Here is a 13,058-nt window from a genome sequence, read left to right on the forward strand (position 1 = left end):
TCATCCTCTTGCTACCTGAAGGGCCACTGTGAGGAAAAAAATAAATACTCAAACTGCATGACTTCTGTGGAGAAAGACAGCACGTTGGTACCCCTGAAGCAGAGAGAATTCTTGTCTGTTATTTTCATTGCAGAAGCAAGTTTCCTACCTTTTTTATTGGCAAGTGCATCATAGCTCTGTGCAAAGAGTAATCTTTCTTGACCTTCAGTAATTTCTTCAAGTTCTGCTTTGCTTTCTTTGTTCACTCCAACAGCAGTTAAGTTGATTCCACCTTCCTTCAAAGCTTTTATGACCCTGGGAAGGCTGGCACTATCCAACGGCACAGTTGGTTCTCCAGTAAGAATGAGGATCCTGGTGACAGCAAGGAAAGACACACAACCACCCTAGTTCACACCAGATCTCTGCCTGGCAAAGCTCCAAGCTCTTGCTGTAAAGGGCTGGCCTGACAGAGGCTTCAAGTTCAATACTGCTTCTCTAGTCGAAGACTTCGAGGAGTATTAATTGAGAAATACATTTCCCACTTGGAGCTACAGATGGAAACATCAAAGTGAACTTTTTTCACCCTAACCACTGAGGCATTAACTACTGCTTTTATGAGCCACTTCACATTTTGGAACTGCAGGTATGTGATACCAGATGATCCATGCACTACATACGGGCCATGCGACCCCTAACTGTGACCTCTGACTGTGACCTCCAATGTCTGAGCCTGACCCCCGAACCTGGTTCTAAGCAGGGCAGCTCTTCCTTTGATGATATTTGGGTCAGTCATCACCTAAACATCACAAAACTTTTTTCAAACTTATCAGCTGTAATGGGACTACAAGCATTTTTGTCACAATTTCTTTACAAAGCCCTTTCTTTATTTTTCCACTCAATATTTGACAGCTGTAGAAAAACCTTCATGGTGGTGACATGTTTCCTTGGGGGATAAGTCGCAATTTTATCAAGTTTGCTACTCTCTGATGTTCTGCATGCCCACAGCATAGACAGTTAACACTTTTACATCTTAGTTTAGATGCTGGTTCAGTGTAATCATCCAAGGATTGGCCATCAGTGACCACCACAGCAATGTGCTGTACTCTTTGTTTTTTCCTGCTGCCTGTTTCTTGAGTTCTTCAAGTAATTCAGGATTTCCAATCTATCCTTGAACGTGCCCAGAGTGAACTCTAGCTCATTACTGTATGGCACTAACCCAACTATTACATTACTTGGACCAATATCCAGGGCATCAAGAATTTTTAACAGAAAAGGCCTAATCAGCTGGAAGTTGCGTGACCCAATTTTGCTGAATTCATTCAGAAGAAACACAATATCTGCAACATTAACACTGGAACTCACTAAAGGGAGAGTAGACATAAGGAAGATAAGACGAATGTAGGTCATACCATGGGATAACTGGTGGGATAATCAGAAAAGGTTGCTACAAAAAAGGTTCATCTTCAAGGCAATACACAAGATGGTGCTACAACAAAACATGAAATCTAAATCCCTATCAGTGCTGAAGAGCAGATTTTCACAGTAAAAGGAATACCTGAAACAAACACAATACCTTAACTGGCCCCTTTCCCACACTACAGGAAAGTCTGATAGACAGGTGCTTTTCTCACTCTCCTGAAGAGTGACTGCTTATCAGGACAAGCCAGAATATTATATGGTTCTACGGTTAAATACAAACTCTCCTATTGCCATTTTCTACAAAAAAAAAAAAAATCAAGATAATTTTTCTGTCAGTCAGAACAGGCAACTCCACTGCAGCAAACCCCTCAGACCACTGCCCCGCTCCTCTTGGTTAGTACAGGTAATTACAACAAAATGTGCATAGGCAAGTATTGCCATCACGCAGCCAAAGTTGGTAAATATTTTGTCCGTATAGCACCTCTATAGAAGCACAAGTGCCAGCCATTTGCACTCTGTTCTTCCCTCACAGTCACCTGAGAAGTTGCTCTGGATTGCCAGTGAATTAGAAGCTACTCAGGCTGCTGGTTTTGCTCTGGCACACTTGGATCAGGGTCACAAAGCTTCTGACATGAGGCTTCCATGTTACAGAAAATGTTTTGCTGGAGAAGGAGTTATCAAAAGCATAGCTTAATCAAGAAATAATTCTCTGTTCAACCGTCCAATGACATCAAAACGTTTTCTAAAAAAGGCTCCACCAGCTCTAATTAGATGAAATTGAATGTACTTCATAGATTTTGTGAATCTGACCCTGATTTTCTTTGCAACACATTAAGGCTCAGCTTATAGAGAGCACCCAGCATAGGTTTGCCTTCATATTTTAACAATTAAACCTCACTGATTTCAATAGACACTGGAATGCGTTAAAAAGAACAGGAACATCATCCTGAACTGCAAGCTAACCAAAAATTAGCCCCATTGCTTTCAAGCAATATGACAGTAATGCTGATGTAAACAACATCAAAAACAGGACCGCTTTTCTAGAACCTTATACACACACAGCATGAGCAACTGAAACTGCAAAAGTATAAGGACAACTTCTTACCTTCTCTCTGACTTTCAACTGCAAAGCAAAAGTTACCCCAAAATCTTGTGGAAAGATCTTGAAGGTCATGAAAATTACCAGCACTACACAGATATACAGGCTTACTGGCTGTTTCTTGAAGCTCAGCTGCTATTCTGGACACCAATTCAAACAACATAGAGGGATATGCCTCTGTTGCACTGTTTCCTGGCAGGCAATTCAACTTCATTACTGAATTCTCAACCAGCAATGAGAACCTGTGGGACACAGCCTTTAGCTCTGCTACCAGCAGGTTCAGTGAAATATCACTCTACTGAAAGAATCCAGAGCTCTCTCTCTGTATGTTTCTCCACTTCCATAAGGCAAATTCTCAATCTGCTCCAAAACATCGCTTTTCAATAAATACTGATTCAGCATGAATTTGTGGTAAAACTCATCACTGTATTGTGCCAGCCCAACTTGGATTGCATCAAGACAAATAGGAAGACATGAAACCAAGGTGGAAAGGGAGTTCTTCACCTGCTGAAAGTCTTCCTGGCCAATACTTGTTGAAGTATCCACTTAAAAGACAACATCTGCCAACAAGGCTTTTCACAAGCTGCCCAAGGAAGACCACATAGAAGAAAGAATTAGTACAGCTTCTTCTCTAGCTTTTCTCATGGTCAAGGAAGAACTGACTGTACATTTTACCATTTATGAAATACATTACAACTGTGTCACATGTTTCTGCCTTCCCCTTCCTCCCAACACTTTTCCCATCTCTCACCATTATTTGAGTATTTTCAAGGTAGACAGGTACTCCAAATTTATCACAGCTATGAGCTGATATTATTGAAATCTAGTTAGCAATATATGGAAAATGAAAAAAGTTAAAACTTGTATTTTGGCAACACAATGCAATTCCATGTACTTCATCTATGAACGGGAAAAAAATAAAGCTGGGAAGAAAAGAACTCTCGCAGGATATATCATGGGTAATGTGGGTGACCAGTCCAGCTATCTTCGCTAGTGTAGTACAAGCATCTGTAGAATACTGTGAGAGTGTCCCTGCAGAGAAGCAAAATCTTCTGCTTCATAGATGTGCTCACTAGGTATTTCTCGAAGCTCAGACAAAGTAGAACCTTTAACACCTATAGCATACAATGTGATGCCTTGATTGGTGCGGCTACGTTTTGAACATTATCTTCAGCCTATCAATTTGTAATTACCACAGCAATTTGAGGAATGCCCTCTTCCTTTTGGCTACCAGCACTTGCTACAAAGTGATTCTCTAGCATAAACTGGAGGTTCTGCCCAGTTTTGGTGCCTCCTCCTTTGTAACTGAATTTCTGTAAGATATTCTTGTTATAGTAAGTATTCAACAAGAACATGGTGTATGGCACATCAGTATCAAAGCCACTGACCATTGTGTACAAGAAGCCTTGCAGGATCCAGCTACCAGGAAGACAACATCTGCCATAAAAGCCTTCCTGCAGACTGAAGAAACACTAACTTTCCCGTTTTCCTATGGGATGCGTAATCTAATGGAAGAGTAATTTTTTTCTCCTGATCACTTATCAGAATCCAGGACCTACTGGCATTTTGCAAAAAAATCCTTCCACCTATCCTGGTAAATTCTCAGCACCCACTAGTTCCTTCTTTTCTCGTGTTCATCACACAGAGGGTCAGAGGCTACATCCTTCTGCAACAACATTCTTAGGCAAATTAAAGACGCTGAAATTCACACCGACACCATTTCCATATATAGCCTCACAGCCTGCTCAGAACCCATGTGTAGTAAATGCATGTGGTAATTGTTTACACACTTCTATATGTGAACCACAACTATAAGAATGCATTGATCTGCTGTCAAGTGAGACTAAAGGAAAAGTTACCCATGCACTTTGAGCTTCATTCTGCAAGCATACATTACAAAATATTTATCATCTAAGGGAAAAAAAAAAAAAGACACCAACTTAAACAAGGCTAACCACATCTTGTAGTAAATAATAAACTCATGTGCTTCCACACCTTTCAGAAACATATCATACTAGTAGGGCAAGTAAGAAGCAGTTATTGTAATACTTCCCTACCCAACAGTCATGCACTAAACATTCTGCAATTGTACAGAATACTTTCTCAAGTAGATTTTCCAGAAGACTTGACTAGCAAAATAAAAATGGTGAATCCTGTGACTTATCTCACTCTTGGTGGTCTTACAACTGTGAGAGTTTTTAATTGCTTTTGAAAATAGAGAACCTCAACACACATGAACAGAACAAAATTTTATCAAGCTGTTGCATTTAATTTTGCATTTTTTTAGGAAAACACTCCTATCTTAGTTTAAATATCTGTTTCATAGAAATATACCATGTTATTCCTAGTTAGATAAAGAATAAACTGTAATCATTTCTTCATCTCTCTCCAGCATTGGGTATAAATAGAAAAAGTTAGTTTTGCTATCAACTTGAAGAAGAATAATTTATTTAGTGTATTACCAGTCTGCTGTGCATCTACAGAGCAGAAGGTGGAAAAAAACAGAAGAACAAGAAGTGGTTTCCAATCATCCATTTTGAAAACCTCCCTAGGAAAGAAAAAAAAAGAAGGACAGTAAGAAATACATGCATAATTTCCTTAGAAAGATATATTTAATCATGAGAGAAATCAGAAAGTGCATTTTATGAAGAACATGGAGGTTTTCTAGCTGTATGCAATTTAAAGCAGCACTTTACATTCATATTACATTCATATTTTCTTTCCTCAGCTTTTAAGACAGAGACTTTGAACACAACTGTTAAGATTTTGATACTGATGTACAGCATATAACTAAAATGAACTGCTCACTGCTCTGCTCTCACACAATCATGCTTTGTTCTGATTCACACAGCTATACTTACTACGATCCAAAAGTCAACTATTAATACAAGCAAGCTATTCACACTGTAAGATTAATGGGAGTTATGCTTCTAAGATTCCCCTCTAGCCTTGAAATTCCTCACCCACACATGTATTTAAAAGAAATTTGGTGGTGGTGTTTATATACAACAGGCACAGATAAGAACAAGCACTCATTTACAAATGAAATATGTTAGTTGGCCTGTAATGAAGACTCTTGCTGTACAAAAGTACCACAACTCAATGCTATGGGAAATGGGAATGAAAATCTCAGCGAGAAACTAGTAAATTTAGCCAGGCTGAGCTTAAGCACACCAAGCAATGGAGAACAAAAGACTTTTGAAAAACTTTCAATTCTAGAACACAAGTACACTAAATAGCTTAAAGAATAAACAGAAACAATAAACCAGAGCCTTGGAGGCCAAGCATGCAAAAAAGCATGAATATGAAAACATTTCAGATAATGTTTTTCCTTGGAGTTGCTCAAGTTATCTTTCTGTTCTGACTAGCTCCAGCTGCTTTCCTCCTAGTTCCACCCTCTCATTCTGTTCCACGTCAGAACCGAGCTGTATAACACAATGCTGATGTCAGCAGGTAGAAGAAAAGATTTATGGTAAAATTTATGAATATAAAGGCCAAAGCTTCTGCATGGTGACATGCGTAGCAGATAAGCAGGTTGGCTGGGTATGTCCAGCAGAGAGGATGAGGAAAATGGGGTAGAGTGCTTATTTATTCTACAGCCCTTGGTTATTCAAGTATTTAAAAGACAAGCAAAAGATGTCCCCACTGCATTTCAGACAGCCAAAGCCAGCCTTCTCACCCGCCCTTTGTAGCTGGTCCTCTGCCAACTGAGAGCATATCTCTTCCCATTCTAGGGGAACCAAGAGCTTGACAGAGCTGCTGTCCATGCTGGACTGCTTTTGCGTGGATGTGCATGTCAGAGTTAACGTTGTTCAACACTGCGTGTAGTCTCTTCTTCAGGCTTCCAGAACACACCTGTTAGCAACAAGGATTCTGCAGAAATTATACTGAGGAATGAGTCATTGAGGAGGCTGAAGTAAAATTCAGCAACGTGACATAACTAATATATTATGCTTACAAGCTCAGTGACTGAAAAATACATCCCACTGGGGCTTCCCTAAGAATCTCATATTCACATACTACCTAAGTTAGAGGTATATTGTTGTGAAAGATGCATGGCTACTGACTTTTATGCGCCACCACCTGTTTATTACCAAAATTTTATAGAAAGCACTGTTAAACTACCAGTAATACAGAATAAGCCAAACACTGCTCTGTCTCATGCCATCTTTTGAACCTGTTGGGTGATCCTGGTAGATGCTAAGATCAGAAGGAAAAGATAGCTTGAGCCACTTATATTCCAGGCTTGGGTTTGACACAAGCAAACCCAGGATCCTCATTTGTCATTCTCCCTGCCCCCATTCACCCCACTCAAAAAAAAAAAAAAAAAAAAAATTCAGGGCTTCTGGAACTCAGATGAGAACAATCAGTCTACAATTTCATTTTGGAGATGATTTGCACACAAATTTCCCCAGCATGTGTCTGCTATTGCTTAATGCCTAATAATTACATTCACATGAAATTGCCTAAACTTACAAGTAACAGAGAAGGAAATTTATGTGAAGACACACAGAAGCAATCAGATAGAGACAAAAAAACTAGTTTGTCCTTCCAGCAACTGGAAGGCTTCCTGGGTATGCTTCTTGAATCCCAGGAGCATGCTTCTAAGAATCAAGTAGTCTCAGACACAGGAAATTCCTCTTGCAGAAGGATGTGGAACTGAACCAGTGTAGTGGGAGAAGATATCCAAGTGATGGCTACAGCATAACAGGTTGATCCACATATTAGTCTTTTCAGTATCTTGAAAGTATGTGCGAGGGGCAGGGTATCTACCAGTACATGCAGATAGCTCCTCTTTATTTCTGTCACTTCTGTTAAACTTCCCTTTGCCACTAGTCACCAAAAAAGTTCTAGCGTTCAGAATAAAGGTCCATCCCGCCCAATCCCGTATCTTTGATAATAGCCATTAGCTTAAGGAAATAGTATAAAAGGTTTAAACCACACAGACTGGTTTAAAAGCTTCCAGGTTGCTTCTAGGTGAAGACCATACTTCCATAAATTATTCTCATCTCTTTTGAAGCCAGCTATAGTTTTATATTAAAATCACAAACCAATTAGATTGTTTATCATATTGCAAACATCACTTACGTTCTATTGAAAAAGCAAGCCAAGTATCTCTGAAAATACAGGTTGATGATCAAATGCTGCTCTTAACAATTCATTACACTGGTTTGAAAACTGTATCTTGGATCTGCAAAGACAATTTAGTGGAAAGGTTACAGCTGGTCTAACATCATAGCACAGGGTTCACTTCCAAGTTCTTAGGGTAACAGTACATAATATTACCCTAAGTTTTGTAAACAACAAAAAGCAATGAACAGAAATCTGCTTGACTATATTCTATGCTCAGACAATGGCAAAACTTCATTTCCAAGTATTACCACATCAAGCCTCACTGTAGCTCTTGAAAGGTTCTTCGGAACCTTCTCCTCTGGGAAGAAAAAAGCCACATTTCTTATATTTTAAGACATGTATCACATATGGGCACTCTTTACTATTATTAGTACTGCAGTAACACAGATTCCAGATGTAACTGGGGTCCCTATACAAGAAAAAGGGGTTCCAGGTACTATGAGGTCCTTAAAAAGGTGGAAATGCTGCTGTTTGTGCATTGTGGAAACCTTCTTCATGTCTCTGCACATTGCAGTTTTCTTTAACAAACACTTACTATGGAAACTGTGCTATGTTTTATATGAAACTATAGCAAATAAAAATGTTCTGCAGCCATCTTAAATGGCATCTTCACAAATAAATTTTGTCTTGGATTTAATTAATTTTTCTGTATATATTCCTGATAGTTACTCAACATCTTAGGAGTTCTCCTTGATCACTTTGACAGAGATTTGATTTCCAGTTATCTATTTTCACTACTATGCCTCACAATGTCAGCCTCTTTTAGACGTTAATGAACAAAAACTTTATATTGAGACATTATTTTTATTTTTAATAACATTAAAATATCATCACAATTACTAACTTCCATTACTGTATTACGCAGTACCTACTTTGATAACACAGTTATAGTGCCAGAGGAGCAGTAAGTGTCCTGAACTATCTGGTTTTAATAAATTGAACACAGATCTCTTGATGCAGCTAGAAACATACATATTCAAAGGTAGATAAGTAACATACTACCAGTGCTTCCAAAACCTCTAGTTATAGTGGTGAAGATTTTTAGAGCAAAACACTGAGTTTGTGAAAAACTCAAGGGCACCAATATCACCATGATTCTGGGGTGTATCTGGTTGCCCACAGTCAGATGAGCAAAATATAGTTACTGTTTTAGCAAGGGGCTAAACTTTGCTCAAAAATGTAAACATTAGAATTTCGTACCAAAGTCTAGCTCTTACTGTTATATGATACACAATAATCAGTCACTGTTGAGCTATGCAACTATTTCCATACCTCCTAACGGCTGTAGTCTCTGTGCCTCCTTCAGCTTCTTTCAGCCTCATGATTCAAGAATGTTCCGTGGTCATAGGGTCAGATACCCTACACCTGCAAAATCTCTCCTACTCTTTCTAAACAGTGAGTGCGGATGGGAACGTATTTCCCACTTGCTCTTTATTTTTCCCTTTAGTAGCCTCTATTGACATCAGGCAGCGTCTTTAAACACACAGTGACACTGCAATTTAAAAATGTGTGCTGACTAGTTTCCCTATTTGTAGCATTTATTTTTCCCTATCTTCACATTGGAAATTCCAATAATGCACTATAAGCTGCATAAAGAGAGGCACTTTATGCCTTCTACATGTATTGTTCATTGTTTGCTAAAGTAAAATGAAAGAAGTAATTTAATGGAAAACTCAGGTCATACAGCTTATAGTTACTGCAGATCAAAGCCTAAATAATCTCACTCAGAAACATGCAGTGTTACAGAGCATTAACAATTCTGCATATTAAGCTACGAATATGTTAATTCCAAAACTTATTTGAACATAAAACAGTATATGCAGGTCCTAGTATAAGTTACTTAAAGATGCAAATGTGTAGTTGTTTATATAAATATATATAGGCATAATCTATGTAAAATGCTAAGACAGCAACTCTCAAAAACCTAAGACTTCATTCCACTTTAATGCTATTTTAGGAGACAACAGCATGAAAAATATTAAAAGCCCTTCGAAAAACAGTATAAAAGGATACATATTCTAAAGCTTATTTTACTGCTAGCATTTTTCCTTATTTGTTCCCAGAGACCCACCAATATGTATACAATAACTCTCAAGGCAGGAAAAGATCAACAGTACTTCTGAATTCTGTAAATGCTTCAAAAATATTGCTTGCATCTATTTCTTTTTTCTTTTTTAACCAACCAATGTTCCAATTTCATCTTAAGCTGCTTCAATGTTTTACACAGCTAAAAGAAAGACATTTTGTAGATGTTTGCTGCCAGAGCAAAATACACAGTTAATAAACTTCTTAAGTACACTATTAAAAGTGTGGAGATTTTGAGGCAACGTCTGTTCTTCACCTATAATTTCTAACCATGCTGCATGCAGGATTTCCCTGCACACCCTGGTTTGAGGACATTTTCCCTCTTCAATTTGTATATACAAAGAGAATGAACACAATCTTTGTTATGACAACTTCAAATCCCATTTCTACCAGTGAAAATGAATGTGATCATGTAGCTTTCTCCTACCTAATGAAGGACTCCAGTTAGATTTCTTCCATTTTTATATGCTGATTTCATTCCTTCTGAAGTCTTCAGAAAAAGCCCAAGCCCTGGTGTGTAGCAGACAGACAGCTTCAGCTCACATGTGCCAGTTAGTTATTCCTTTCCTCTGCCACCCCCTTTTCTCTCATTAATGCAAATTTAAAGCCTGGATTTCATCTGTGGAACTTCCTGATTTCACCAAAAAGCAAAACTGGGAGAAATCCATCCCACCCTCCCACCTCACCGCTTTCCTCATATGTCCACATACTAAACTTGAGCCACCGAGACATATTAATACAAGAAGAAGGATAAATGTTCCTGTAAAAACAATGTAAAATATTTTCTAGGTGCCAGCTTTTTCTGTAAGTTAATAAATCTTTTTATCAGTTATCTCCTCTCTACAGACACATTTTTTCCGACAATTACATTATCTTTTTGTTAACACTGAAATGTCTCAAGTTGCAGCTTTACTTGCAGCAGGTTTCTCAGAGAAGAGTTTCCTAATGTTTCCAGGTACAATCACATGGCCAGACACTGACTCAAGCAAGGAAATCCTGGGTGACTTACCTGACTTAGAAAGCCAATGTCATCAACATGCGATTCAAGATGTTCCAAAGAGTGGTTTCATTTAGAAGGGCATGCAGCCACAGCTGGAAAGGATGTGGCCACAATGGCAGGAATACCCCCACATACGGACACACATACATACAAGCACACAACCAGCCCATTAGGTGTCTACACCCAGTCTTAAATGGAAATTCTGACTGACATTGAAAGTCAATTTCATTTACTGTTAGATTTGGTGTGTGCCTGCCTGCAAGCTAGTGGGATGCATGTTTACACTTGTTGACTTGATTTTAAAGAAGGGACATAACTATTTTCCATTTCAGTATCTGGCGCACCTTTTATAAGTTTATTGTCTATTTTTCTTTTCTGAGTAAAGCTTTATAATTGGCATGCTATTATTCTGTAAGCCTTATTTATCATTCATACTTGTATCTCCCTGCTGGCTTTAACAGCATAAATTGCAATGAGTACATATTAACAAAATCTAGAAAGTGGACTCTTGGTATCCTCATAGCCTCAAAAAAGTTCTCAAGCTACCATGAAAGTAAAATCAAATTATAGTTTCTCTCTTCAGTCAAGAGGATCCCTCAAAACCAAAGCATCCATTAGAGAACCCAGTTAATTATGATGTCTCCATAACTAAAGTAACCATGCCCCTATAGTCTCTCCTGCAGTCAACTGTGTTGAGTTTTTGAGTATGTATTTATAGTTACTCAGGATCAGGATGCAAATTCTCAGCATCATTTAAAAACCTGCTTTATCTACCCACCTTCCTCTAGCTTAGCATGACCAGCCTACACTTCCCCCATTGCTTTGTAGTCTCTCCTTCCCAAGGAGCAGATAAAGCAGGTAGACAAGTGATGCTGTCCTGGCTGCCTGTCAGGTATCAGAACTAAAAATTCCTCAAGATTCAGATAACAAAATTTCTGAAACTGCTCTGCTGCCTGCTCCAACCCCCAGTACTTTCCTTTTGGGAAATCTTCAGTGAAATTTTCCCCACCCCCCTGAAAGCTAATCTTTATTACAGAATAAAATAAAACAGTTTAAAACCCAATTAGTTGAAAAGAAGATCTAACCTGAATACTTATCACATCTACCTAAGACTAGAGCCGGCTATTCTGAGAGCCTGACAAGCTTTCACTTCTTCACTTTGCACACTCTGTAAATAGCTATTTATTAATCACACCCTAACTTAATTGATATACACAGCTGGAGTTAAAGTTTGTCTTTAAGCATATGAATTCAACGAGACTATCCCATGTAGTCATTAAAATATGTACAGTACTGCACTCAGGACCATGGCTTTAGACTTTTCTCCTGGTTTTGTTTCCTCAGGAAAGAAGTCAGGCAGAATGTTATATTTCCCCTTTCATCTCAGATGGGGGAAATAATTTGAAAAATCAAACCCCATAAAAGGAGCTGCGAAGCTGAAAAGTCTCTTAACCTTGTTAAACAAGTTCTTACCTAGTAATGACTCATTCTGACCCAGAACAACTTTGCTTTCAAACTCCTAACCATTTTGCTCTTTGGCATGAATAAAAGAAGGGTGATAACTTGGGACCCTAAACAGTAACATGTATACTTATATATTTTTATATATTTCACAGCAAGGTGATTTTGCCTCCTACTAAGGGATTTGTTAAAAGAGAATAAAGGAAGTCCAAAGAGATCCTTGGTATGAGAAGTAATTTTCCCAAATCAGAAAGTCCTTATGGAACAGGAGATACATGTGCTATCATTCTTCCTTCTCTCCTGTCAATCCTGGCTTTAGACCTACTTTGCATAAGGCACATAGTATCATGTCAGTACCAAGGATCAAGTTTGCTTATAGAACAGAATACAAAGATGATCAATAAAAAAAAAAACAAAAAACAAACCCACATTAAAGCAGGAAACCAAAGCCTTCTGAGGGGTCTTGTAAAATGGGCCAACAAAATAAACCCAGAGGACAATATAGGTAATTCATCATTTTCTTGCCAGTTCCTTTGACTGGAAAGTAGACAAATGTGAACAGCACAAAGGCTAAGAATATCAACCTTACCCATCTGTGCTTCACTGACTCATTTGGTAAAGGATATTAAGCAAACTAAACATAAACATTTCATTCATGAAAGCAGCTTCCCAAAGCCAAAAGCCCTTATGAAAGGTAGCAGATGTGACCCTCCTGCTCCTAGGAATACTGAGTGGGAAACCACCCCATACAAAGGAGCAAGTACTTAAACCCATCTCATCTGGAACAAATTATTGTTATAATAAGTTTTGCTTTAGAATAAAAATACTGTAAGTCACCTCACATTGAACTACCACAAAATGGGGAATTCAAAATTGATGGCA

At 38.3% G+C, this 13,058-nt stretch overlaps 1 pseudogene across 1 annotated transcript in view; it reads right to left on the reverse strand.

The window, feature by feature from the left end:
- LOC308053338 (collagen alpha-4(VI) chain-like) overlaps nucleotides 1-8,952 on the reverse strand; it is a 50,255-nt pseudogene extending 41,303 nt beyond the window's left edge. The window contains exons 1-5 of the transcript in view: nucleotides 8,903-8,952; nucleotides 4,960-5,045; nucleotides 2,504-3,080; nucleotides 825-1,340; nucleotides 149-485 (exon numbers count right to left, since the gene is read on the reverse strand). The product of the transcript in view is annotated as a collagen alpha-4(VI) chain-like (transcript). The remainder of the gene's footprint in view (nucleotides 1-148; nucleotides 486-824; nucleotides 1,341-2,503; nucleotides 3,081-4,959; nucleotides 5,046-8,902) is intronic.
- Nucleotides 8,953-13,058: the final 4,106 nt, after the last annotated feature.

This window comes from Nesoenas mayeri (genome assembly GCF_963082525.1).
Source record: "Nesoenas mayeri genome assembly, chromosome: 2".
Taxonomy (NCBI): domain Eukaryota; kingdom Metazoa; phylum Chordata; class Aves; order Columbiformes; family Columbidae; genus Nesoenas; species Nesoenas mayeri.